This window comes from Chlamydotis macqueenii, chromosome 1 (assembly GCF_036417535.1).
Source record: "Chlamydotis macqueenii isolate bChlMac1 chromosome 1, bChlMac1.mat, whole genome shotgun sequence".
Classification (NCBI taxonomy): domain Eukaryota; kingdom Metazoa; phylum Chordata; class Aves; order Otidiformes; family Otididae; genus Chlamydotis; species Chlamydotis macqueenii.
This window is the reverse complement of record NC_141556.1, coordinates 55,755,525-55,767,243: the sequence shown is the minus strand read 5'-3', so window position 1 is coordinate 55,767,243 and position 11,719 is coordinate 55,755,525. Positions and strand designations below refer to the sequence as shown.

Below are 11,719 nucleotides of genomic sequence, written 5' to 3'. Positions count from 1 at the left end.
GTAATCGAACACTGGTAATTTTCAAACTATTACTAAAATGGATAGCCAAAAAAGAAAACAGAGGTAGGAGTCCTCCTTTCTTCGTCCTCTTTGCTTCTTTTTGGGATTAAAAAAAACAAACACCCCTGTGCAGCTAACATGCCTTTTCTCATCATCTGGAAATAAATCTTTGTGCTAGGCAGAGGCTGCCAGCTGTGAGACACTGGACTTGTTTTCCTGGAAACATTTAAAAGAGTAACAACAGTGACACAGGGAAAATATCACCCTGCTAGAAAACTCTGGCACGATACACAAATCCTTTTGGAGGCTCCTGCTCCTCTTTAGAAGAGCTGGGTTTGGGACCTCGTTTTTCTAGTGGAGTTAGCAGAAGCATCAGCAGAGGTCTCCTTGGTTGCAGGTGGCCAAGCAGTGCTCCGGAAGCGGCTCCTTACCAACTGGCGAGACCAGATCACTCTTCCAGTTTGTTCTGGTACGGATCCCTGGGGCCCGTGTGTGCCATAGGTGCCACTGGGCCTGTGCCCTGCTTGGAGAAATTAATCCAGACCTGAGCGACAGAAAAGAACCGAGTAGCTTCTCAGCCTCTTGCAAAGCGTGGGCAGCTCTGTTCCCCAGTCGCTGCTGGCTTCGTGCCACCTCTCCAGCGTCAGGGGCCTCCACGCGTGTCACCCCCGCCGAGAGACCCTCCCGGCTTCACGCTGCCCAAGCGCCCGGCGGCGCCGGCCCCGCCGCAGCCTACAGCTCCCACAACGCCCCGCGCCGCCGCCCGGATGCCGCGCATGCGCGCCGCGCCGCCCTCCAGAGCGGCGTGTGGGGCCGCCGGGTCGGGGTCGGGCGCCCGCCGTGTGGGGAGAGCGCGGCCGGCGGTGGCGGGGACGCCGCCGAGGAGAGCAGGTGGGTGCCGGCGAGGCTGCCACGGCCGGGTTGGGTAGGGTAGGGGCCGGCCGGGGGGATCCTGCCCGCGGCGGGAGGGTTCGGCCGGCCGCCCCTCGCCCTCCGGGGCTGTCAGCCCTGCACCTCCCCCGCCACCACCGGGCCCCCCAGTAACGGTCGTGCCGCCTGTGAGGCGCCCACACAGACCCCCCCCCACCGAACCCCCCGCCACTGCGGCCCCCCTCAGGCAGAGAAGGGGGACTAAAGCTGCGGGGGTAGCCCTGCTCCCGGGGCTGTGTGTGGGGCGGGAGGTGCGCGGCCCCTTCCCGGGGCGGGGGGCAAGGGAGGGACCCCCCGCTCCCCGCCCGCCCGCCCCAGCCCCTGGCCAGGCTCCCGCTCACCTGCTGCGCTGACGCAGGGTCTGGGCTCCGGCGAGTGACTCATGTTGTACACGGCATCACCGTCCGGCTCGGCTGGGTTGGGTTGGTTTTGGGGCATGCTCTCCCCGCGGGTGCTCCCTGCCTGCTCCCCGCTTCCCCCAGGCGTTACCCTCTCTCCCCAGCCCACTCCTGCTCCTTTCTGCTCCCTGGGATGTGCCTCTCCCCTAACCTGCCTTTTCTCTCCACGGCTGCAACTCTCAGGTGGTCTTCTTCATCTAGCTCTGCCATCCTCGTTTGCCCTCCACGCCTCCGTCTTTTTGGAGATGCCCCAGAGGAGAGACAGTCTGTCTCCTGTCTGGCTGGGGGGAAGGAACAGTCACGAAACAGAGAGATGGAAATATGGCAGTATTCTCTAGGCAGCGGGCATAAATAGACACACTGCAGGCCCTGTGATTGTCAGCTGTGATAAATGTTAGAAGGAAGTCGGGAGACAAACGTAATTCCGCGTTACCTGGTGATGTAAATGCAAGGGAGCGAAAAACCGCCGTGACATGGATTTAAATCTCTTTGCAGGCAGTGGCTGTGGGCTCCGGGACAGGTGGTGTCTCTTCTCAGTGCTGTTAAGGGTGGGACAGGAGAATCTTCTTCTCAGTGTCTACTTTGCTTCCTTCCTAATTTTTTTTGAGGGACGTCTGAATATAGGCAGGTACTTTCCTTCTAAACAAGTAGATTTTAGTGTTGTTGTGTGGTTTTTTAATGTGATATTGTAGCTTCCTACTTCATCATATCTTAGCCTTACTCTGCATCACTTACTCTGATGTTTGGGGCAGGAGGGGGGAGTGGTGGGAATAAAGTAGCAAAAGTGCCTTGAGGAAATGGAGGCTCCTTTACTGCTCATAGATGAGAGAGAGAAGCAGTCTTGCTATAATTAAGAACAGTAGGTGTTCAGTAGTGAGAGGCTGGATCTTAAAATTACTCAAGAAGGAACTACCAGCCTAGCAGGAGTAGGGCACTGCTGTGCTTTTGCCAAGACGTTGATTGGAATACAGTTGCTTGCTGGATAATCTGAATTCAGGAGTAGTTTTTCAGCTATTACAGAGTCTGGAGTGGTGTCCTGGAAAGAAACAGTCAATGGAACAAAGATCTATTTTGTTATGTATTTCTGGATTTGTACGCTGTGTGTGTGGCTTTCCCTATGCAGAAACAAAGGCTGGATTCCTACCCTGGAGAACTCACAAAGTAAAAGGGAAGGAATGGTGTGAGAAGAGGCATGACGTGTAATTAAAGAGGTCAGAATGATAGTGTCATGTTAATATAAAGTTATGTTAATTCTGTATTTAATAGTTTAAAATGACAGGTGCCACCTTCCTTAATTCCTGTTTAGGATGTTTTGATAATGTGTCTGGGTAATCTCAGGGAGATGTCATTCATGGTGACGCTTCCTCAGAAGAAAGATTAAGGGAATCCATGAGGGGCAGCAGAGAGGAGGGGAATGTTTCTGGAGGAAGTGTGCTGGTCCGAGGTTAACATCAGCCGACGAGGTGAGGGAAGTACTGCACACCTGCTCAGGACTGAAATGATTCTCCAGTTTTGAGGTCTCTGCTAATGTCATTTAGGTTTTTTTTTTCTTTGTTGTGCTTTTAACCTGTTGCACTTTCCTGCAAGGTGGTGTCTTTTGCAAATACCAGCGTTCTGAAGGACCTTGATGATCTTAAAAGATAGCTAATAATTGAAATAGTTAGCTTTTAAAAATCAATGTCTCTTACCCGAGGTGGCATGGTACGGTAGAGATTATTGGTTAAGGGATCTGTATGAAATGAGCTGCTAGTCTCAGTCCTGTTCTTAGTGAATTGATCTGTGTGTTGAAAATTGCTTACCATGTTGGTATTCGGGATGCTTTAACAAAGCATTTGGTGAGTTCGCACCCCACCAAGTGATACCATGTTTGAGGTTGTAACTGTTTTGGAAATGATTGGGTTGGTGTCCGTCTTTCTGGATGTTAATTGGAAATTTCTTACCAAAACATGAGAAGGAAAGAAAAGTTAAAAAAAAAAAAATCCTAAGAAGTATTGCAACTTTATCTTCAGGGGTAAAGGTAAGGCACTTTATATTTTGGTGTATGTGGTCCTACAGCTCTTGTAGCTAAATCAGTGGTGATCCTAGTTAGTGACCTGAATCACACTGGGTATCCTAGATCAAATGGGTAGGACATGAGACTTCGTGATTGTCAAGAAGGACAAATAGCTTCATTGTGTATGGTGAGTGCAGTGTCCTAAATGTCCCTCAAGAGATAGAGAGGGGTTTGCACTTCAAGTTTGTATCCTCAGTAACACAAAGACTTGTTTAAACTTCTTTCCATACCACCTTTAATCACGTGGTCAAGATTTTAGGTAAATAAAGCTTAACACAGGGTAAGCATCTGGGAGTACTGGGAAATATCTCCTTTGTCAGCTGTGTTATTGTTGACACCAGGTAGAGGAGAGGAGGATGTTGTCCTGCCACGTTTGTTTTGTCTCTGAGGAAGTCTCAGGTTTGTTAAAACTGGAGTGCAACAAGTTGTATTGGTAACAGAGCAATTGTGTTTCTGGCCTAAGGGGAAAAAAAAACAAACAAATTACCCTAGGAGAAATGAAAACACACTTGTTTTGTGAGATAAGAGAAAAGAAGATAGCATATTGGTACTAGTATGACTAGGAGAACTGTTGTCACTGCCTAGTCAGTGCAGTATTTCTCAACTGGGAAGTACCTGATGATTCAGAGATGAGAGAAAATGTCCATAACCTGGCAGCCCTTTTGTTCTGTTGAGACGAAATCTTCCTGATCCCCAGGAACAGGAAATATCCAGGGGCGTTGTTTTGTTACAAATGTTAATGATCATTGTATATTTTGCTTTTTTTTTCCTGAGAGTTATCTGTGCCTATAAATTTCTGCAGGAGCAAGATCTCTAAGTAGTATAACACAACATGTTAGATAAGAGCTGTGCAAACAGACCCGAGAGGTGTTTTAGGTGTTACTAGCCTCTTCAGAAAGTTAAGTTTGAGAAAGACAGAGCCCTGAAGGAGAAAAGTCTTGAGTGCTGTGGGATATACTTTCCTTAAGAAGCCAAGTGCAGTGACACCTGCTTAGAGTCCAGCTAGGTCAATCTGATGGTTTTCCACTAATACTAGAGCAAATAGCAATAGAACAGAGCTACAGGAGAGTGACCTGAATCGAGCCTTTCTTGCAGCTTACCAAGAGAACAGCTAAAGCTTTGCAGATCCATCGGAGGCTGTATCGAGGAAGAGGCATTCTTCAGGCTGTTGTTCCTTTGTTATGAGCAAATGACAGGGCGAGACCAGCTTGGGAATCAATTTCACCTGGTGAGGTGCCTGCAGGGCTGTCTCTGGAGGTGATGGAAAGAGCCTCAGATGGTACCGCTTGTCACTCCTCAGGACAGAAGTGTCACATAAAAGACATCATAATATCTGTCTTTAAATAACTGTCAGTGATGTCTTTCAGTCTTTCTTTGAGTAGTGCAACTCTGCAGAAATATTTTCTTTCAAACTTCTGTATAGCAAATGAAACTGAACAATTGCCGTTACCTTCCACAGACATCTTATAAATAGTTTGCAGATTGGTAGGAGTTCATGGACCAGAAGGTAAAAACCAAAAGATCACTCCTGGAGAGTTTTGGGGAAAATGAGTTTCTGCAGAGTTCTACAGAAGTGCCGTGGTCCCGCACCATGCTTATTTGGGTGAAAACGTCTGTTTATTCTGCAGAAATTGACTCTCATGGAAGAGATGTTTGGAGCCCCCTTAGGCACTAATCAGAAATCTTTAGATTATATTTACGTGGCAGTGTTTAATGTGGAACTGCTTTTAGCCTGAGACTTGAAGGTGAGGGCGATTGCAGGACCCGCCTTTTGGCACACATGGGTTTTCTTCCCTCTGTGTTGGAAGCAAGGAGAATTTTGCTGTGTGGTGAGGAGAGCAGACACCTTGCTAGTTTGTGTCCTGGCCTTTTTTTCTATCCTCCCTCAGTGCAGATTAACAAAAACCAACTGTTGTTCCAGTGCTCAATCTGTTGAAACCTTCCAGTGTGAGATGGGAGGAGTTCTTTATATTCCCATCATGTATCCTCTTACCACCCTGTCGTAGTTCAGCCCCGATCGGGACGAGACTACGCAGTCTCTCTCTTGCTCCCCCCACCCTCCGAGAGAGTAGAGGGAGATGATATAAGAAAAACGGCTCAAGGTTTGAGATAAGGACGGGGAGAAATCCTTAAACTTACCGTCACGGGCAAAACAGACTCGACTTGGGGAAAACTATTCATTTATTTCTAAAATTAGCAGGAGAATGAGACAGGGAACAAGATAACCTCCCCCCACCCCTCCCTCTTCCCGGGCTTAACATTATCTCTACTACCTTCCCCTCCCGAGCGGCACGCGGGGGGGGAAAGGGAATGGGGGTCGCGGTCAGTTCATCACGCGTTGTTTTACGCCGCTGTATGATCGTCGGGGGAAGAACTCCTCGCATTCCTCCTCTGCTCCAGCGTGGGGTCCCTCCCACGGGCCACAGTCCTTCGTGAAACTGCTCCGGCGTGGGTCATCTCTTCCACGGGGTGCAGTCCCTCTAGAACAGCTGTCCCAGCGGGCCCTCCACAGGCCACAGCCTCCTTCAGGCCTCCACCTGCCCTGGCGTGGGGTCCTCCACGGGCTGCAGGTGGATCTCTGCCCCTCCGTGGACCTCCATGGGCTGCAGGGGGACAACCCGCTCCACCATGGTCCTCACCACGAGTTGCCGAGGAATCTTGGCCAGGAGCCGCATTACTCCTCCCCCTCCTTCTTCACTGACCTTGGCGTCTGCAGCCGTTCCTCACAACAGGCTGGCAGATGCCTCTCAGGATCCTTTTTACATCTTATTCACTTCTCATCTCCTCTCCACTTCTTGCAGCCGGGCTGGGCCGAGTCGGGCCCAGTCGGCTGCCCGGCGGGAGGCCAGAGGGTGAGGCCTGCAAGGCCCATGAGGCTCGCGCCTCCCCCTCTCTGCCCCCCGCTCAGCTGCTTCACATCTTCTCCTCCTCTTTTTCCTGTTTTCCCCTTCTTAAATACGTTATCGCAGAGGCGTTATCACGGGACATTCTGCTACCAATTGGCTCGGCCTTGGCCAGCAGCGGGTCCGCCCTAGGCCCGGCCGAGTCCACTGAACAAAGGGGAGCGACTTCTAGCAGTTTCCTACAGAAGCTGCCACCTTAGGCCCCCCCTCACTAACAAAACCAGAACACACCCAAATAATGGGAGCACTGGAAAAGGGGAAATCCTCCTGCTCCTCTGATCCCAAGGGCCTTGGCGATCAAGAGGTTCTCCACAGCAGTGCAGTTCAGGCTTAGCAGGTACCAGGTGTTGGCTGTGTGAGGACAGACACCCTCTGCTTTCCAGGGCTGAAAGTGTGGGATCTTGTGTTAGCAAGACAGGGAATCAGCAGAGCCATAAGTAAGTTTGTTTCTGGTTGGTTTTGGTTTTGGTTTTTTTTTTTTGCATGAACCACATGGGGGAAGCCTTTGTTATCTCCAGATTTTAGAAGTAAGAGCCTCAGCCTTTTGCTACATAAAGGATCATCTGTCTGATTTGGAGCCGGATTAAAAAAAAAAAGGCAGTTCTGCTCTGAAAAGAAGATACGTGTTGATACATGGGATATCTGTGTTCTACATAAGTAGGTATGGTGTAGGGTTTTTTTTTAGAGGCAAGCTTGACACGTTGAACTACAATCAGGAAGTCCAGCTGGAGTCTGTGTCCAATGCATAAGCGGTAGGAACCAGGATTCAGCTTTTTCACATCCTTATTTTATTTTCAAAAGGGAGATGAAATGGATACCCAACTGGAAGTCACTTTTTCTGTTCCTTTTATATAAACTGGAAGTGGTTCTGCACCTTCAGCTCCAATGGAGTTCTCTGCCCTTACAGCAGGCAGACTTGCTGGACACCAAGCAGTGCAGGGAGCAGATCTGAGGCATGGAAGTACCTTTTAGTTACGTTTCTGCACAGAATTACATTTCCAGTGCAGCCAGGAACCTAAAGGTGCTATATGGTAGGAGACACAGATTTTGTTGTCTCTGTTTTGTGTCGCTCTAATAGTGCCCTGAGGCAGTTGGGAGGAGGCATTTTGCCCCATCACACTCCTGCAGGCAGTATGTGATCCCAGTTGGTGACTGGGCAGCACTGGGGTCCTGAGTGATGCCTCTGCAGTTGGTGATCAGCAGCTTGCCGCCCTTCCTGCCTGCCCACCTCGCTCTGCAAGACCCTCACCTTTGCTGCTTTCCAGATCTCCTGTCCTCCTTTCTGTATCTCTGATGCATTTTCTCTGCTATGAGAAAGTGGGCTGAGGGCAGTTAAAGATCCCTGACTTTTCATTCCAAGGTGGAAAGCAAGCGTGAAGGCTACCTCAGCGCCTCCCTCCTGCATTTGTGTAGCGTCTTGCTCAACACCCAAAGCAGCATGAGGCTGACTGTGGTTTGTAAGCCTTAAACAGATATTTCCTGGAATTACCCAGGATTGCCAGCACCATAGTGACTCCCTGGTGGGTGGTGACACTGGTGTGCATCAGTGTCTGCGAGGGATTCTGCATCGCTTAAAACCCCAGGGTGTGAGGGACAGAAATTACTTGCATCTCGTTCACCCCTTGGTCAGGTGTGTGGCTGTGCTTTGTTCACTTATGTGCTTGTCTGTGAAGCTGGAGTTTTCTTGTGACTGCATACGTGCAAAGCAAATATTGACTCGCGGGACTCATGGCATTTGCAGCTCCAGGATATGCCTGTGCCTGACCCGAGGGAGAAACCCATGGAGGAAGGGAAGGCAAAGGGCTTCCTGCTGAGAGCTCCCGTGTGCATTTGCATTGGGCAAGTCAGGATTTTCATTGGGAACACAAAGCTTTGCAGGTGTGAGAGGGCAGAAATGAACTGCCTGGTTCAGTGCAGGGTCTGAGTTTTGTCTGATTTCTGAGAGAGAGGAAGAGTCAGTCTAAATTTTAAATTGGATGCAACCGACACGGGATTTTAAAAGCTGAGCTGGAAGAGGCTTCTAGAGCTACACCTAAGTGCCTGGCTTCCTGCTGTGGCTTTGCAATCGCTTTTCTCTTTTTGAAAACTTTTTTTTTTTTTAATAAAGGAAGAGAATAGAGAGCAGTGGAAACCAGCTGATGCTCCAGAGGTGGCAGTGGGATTTACTGCATGCAGTGTTGCTTCATGTTCAAATTAAGCGTAATGGAAAGCAGAGTTTTTCTCTGTGATAGCTTACTGTCAGAGGAAGCATTGTATACACTGTTCCTATGACAGTGGATGAAATAATTCTAAGAAAAATTGTTATGCATGTTCTGGTCCTTCTGATGATGTTCGCTGACAGCTCCTGCGTAGTTACTAGTTGTAATGTTTTCGGCATACAAAAACATTGCTTTGTAAAATGTTCATCTTCTGCAGAGTCTGTCTGCTAGAGGTATGTTGCTTTTTTGGTGGCTTTTTGGCAGATTCTTTTTTCAATTGCTAAAATCAGCAGGGGAACAACACTCCTGGGAAGGAGTTTCTGTCCCAGCATAAGGATCCTACTGAAAAGCTCCTGACGGCGTCATTTCATACCTAGCGCATCCAGGCGCTGCCACAGCAGGCTTGAGAGGAGATCACGTGGCGAAAGAGGCGAAGCAAGTAAAACACAGGCAGCATGAGATTGTTATGTGGTGCTTGCAAGAAGCCAGGTAATTGAAATCTCTCCTATCACAGCTGTGTGGAAGAGGGAGTGTGTCCAGAAGAGGCTTGATCTTGCCAAGTGGAAGTAAATTTGCAGGTCTCCTTTACAAACATCAATTCCTAAAGGACACCTACACTGGAAAAGGAAGTAATGGGATATATTCCTGCGTGGCATGTATTTGCGACTCCAACAAAGGTGTTGCAGCTGGAGTGCTTCAAGTAGCTGTGCCTGATGCTGACTGCGTGCTTCCCTTGCAGCCATCGTTTTCAGGTACATGCGCTGTCGTTATAGCTGTCTTCTGGCAGGCTGGAATCAATGCTGCTGTGATTTGTTTCAGAGTCCGAACTCAAAAAGTAAAGCTGCAAATAACAGGTACCATTTGCATTTTAACAAAAAATACATTTCTTTCAAAGTGTGAAGACCACCTGTTATGTGACCAAAATGGCTTCGTATAGGAAACTTAAATTGCCTTTAAAGATGGGAGATCCTTCTTAATGCATGGGTGAAACTAGTTGTAATTTTAGAGTTCTGAGGCTTTGGGAGTTGCCATTAATATTTCTTGGATCTGATGTGTTTTTCCCTTTGTGTCCCTTACTGTTGCTCGTTTTCCGAAGTGTGTACTGTGCAAATAACACAGCTAAGTTAGCTGTAGCAATTTCATGCATGCAATTTCCCAAGCTTCTCGGGAGCCCCTTTTGTTACGTGCTCTCTCCTATCTAGGAGAGTTTGAGAGTTGCTTGAGGTTTATATCCCTCAGTTAAAGGAAAGCACTTACTGTATCAATCCCATATGCCAAGTATCCTCGTCCTCTTGGCTTGCTCTGGCTGGTGCCTGGCTGTGCCAGGGAACCTTCCTCCCAGTTCCTGTGATGCTTTACTGGAGGCAGAGCGGGAGTGGGGAGAGAGCAGGGTGATGAAGACCTGCAGGGCTGGTGCAGTGGCCTCCGTACCTTCTCTTGCAGACACCTGGCTCCGTGGGCAGTCCTTGTGCCACAGCAGGAGCCTTCTCTTGATGTGATTCATGCTCCCCACCCTTGCCTTCCGCACACCCCGGCGCCATGCTGAGCTTCTCATGCTCTCTCTGGGCCTGGTCCCAGGCAGGTGCTTGCAAGAAGGTTTCTGTAGGAACCAGGGGCAGGAAAAACCTGCCCACCAAGTTCAGTGCTCTAATGTCAGGCCGGGAGAGCAGGCAGCAGGCAGGGGAGTGATCTCCAGCAAGGCGGAGGCCAGCGTGCGATGACGTGGACAAGGGAAAGTGTTCCCCTCTGCTACACCTGTTCTGGGATGAGGAGGGACTTCCGGCCTCAGCACTCTCCTGCTCTGCCGCCTGAGCACCGTGGTTACATGGGGAGTTTTCTCATCTGCGTGCCTAACGCACTGGCACGGCTCCTCCGTAGCAGGTTGGTTCAGCAATGACTGTGCACGTGGTGAAGGTTAACAGTGACCGAAGGGGATCCCTGCTCACGCGCCTGAGGCACTGAGCACGGATTCAGAGCACAGGTAACGCGAAGCGTGGCAGGAGTATCACGTGCCTGGAACACTGAAAGCATTCCCAAGAAAAGTCATTGGAAACAGGGTTAACCGGGCTGAAAGAGGGCAGGGAAGCAGGACATATTGCAGGCTCAGGAACTGAGCAGTTGTGGTCGCAGGGCAGAGATAAGCCTGAAAAAAAAACATCAGAATATGTTCACAGTGAAGTTGAAAGGGGAATAATTATCGTCAGCAGATTTACCAGCTTGGTGTGCCTGCTGTGTGCGTTCCCATGTGAAATGAGTGTGCAGGTGATCATTTTGTAATTCTTGTTAAGTCTTCAGCTGCTGAGGGAAAAGTTGGTGCTAAGAGAACAAGTGAGGCTAGAGTGATGGGAAGGATAGAAGAGCTTTTACAGAACTCACGGGTAAGCGACTTGCCATTTCGCGGTCAACGTTATTTCTCGGAAACAAAAGCTGAACTTTTTCTTGTTTAGTTGGGTTGTTTGTTTTTTTTTTTGCTGGGAGAGTTAGTGTCAGAAGATAAGAGTGTCTGTTCTTCCCTGCCAGCTTTTTTTTTTATGCAGAGAACTGTTTAAATATGGGAGGAAGAAGCCTTATCGTTTGTGTTCTCAGACGCAGGTGTTTTTTATGTTTTTGCAATGTTTTACAGCCGCTTATCTTGGAGTGCTGTAGCAAGCCACTTCCAGGCTGCAAGCGCTCACTGGAAAGTTCACTGAGATGCAAAGGCAATATAACCTTGTACTACTGAGCACTGTAAGCAATGTGGACAGGACCTGCTGGATAAATCCCTGGACTTCCTTCTTTTAGTAGTTTGCAATCATAAGTAGCTCTACTGAAAATGGCGAAGTGGAAAAACCGTCCCAGACATGCAAATGTTCGATTTTCATAGATTCTTTCCTCAGTAAGTGTGAGTGACTGATATATCGCAGCACTGGCTTTGTCTGCTTGGTAGAGGTGGCTCTTGCTGTCTCCCACACACAGTTATAAGATTGATCTTCAAGTTAAAAATAACTCTCTCTGATTACTGAACTATTTCATTGTTGTCCTGGAAAACCTCTACAAAAATCTGCTGCGAACTGGTATCAGGAAAGTAAGAAGGGGAGCTGTGCGGGCTGTTTCATCATCTGAGCTCTGTCACCAGATTTAGTTTGCAGGAGCCTGGCTCATTGCAGAGGGACTTGGTTGTTGTCCATATCCTAGCACAGTTCATTACAGAAAATCCGTGTCAGAAGCTTTTCCAGCTCCTTTCAGGGAACCGTATTC

At 49.0% G+C, this 11,719-nt stretch overlaps 1 protein-coding gene across 2 annotated transcripts in view; it reads left to right on the top strand.

Annotated features, from left to right (window-relative positions):
* The first annotated feature begins 783 nt into the window (after positions 1-783).
* Positions 784-11,719, top strand: part of SGSM3 (small G protein signaling modulator 3) — a 32,028-nt gene continuing 21,092 nt past the window's right edge. The window contains exon 1 of one of the 2 annotated variants that reach the window (XM_086752463.1): positions 784-891. The gene's annotated coding sequence lies outside the window, so the exon portion shown is untranslated. Of the gene's footprint in view, positions 892-8,999; positions 9,235-11,719 lie in introns of those variants that run through there. The other variant, XM_086752472.1, reaches the window with a different exon arrangement.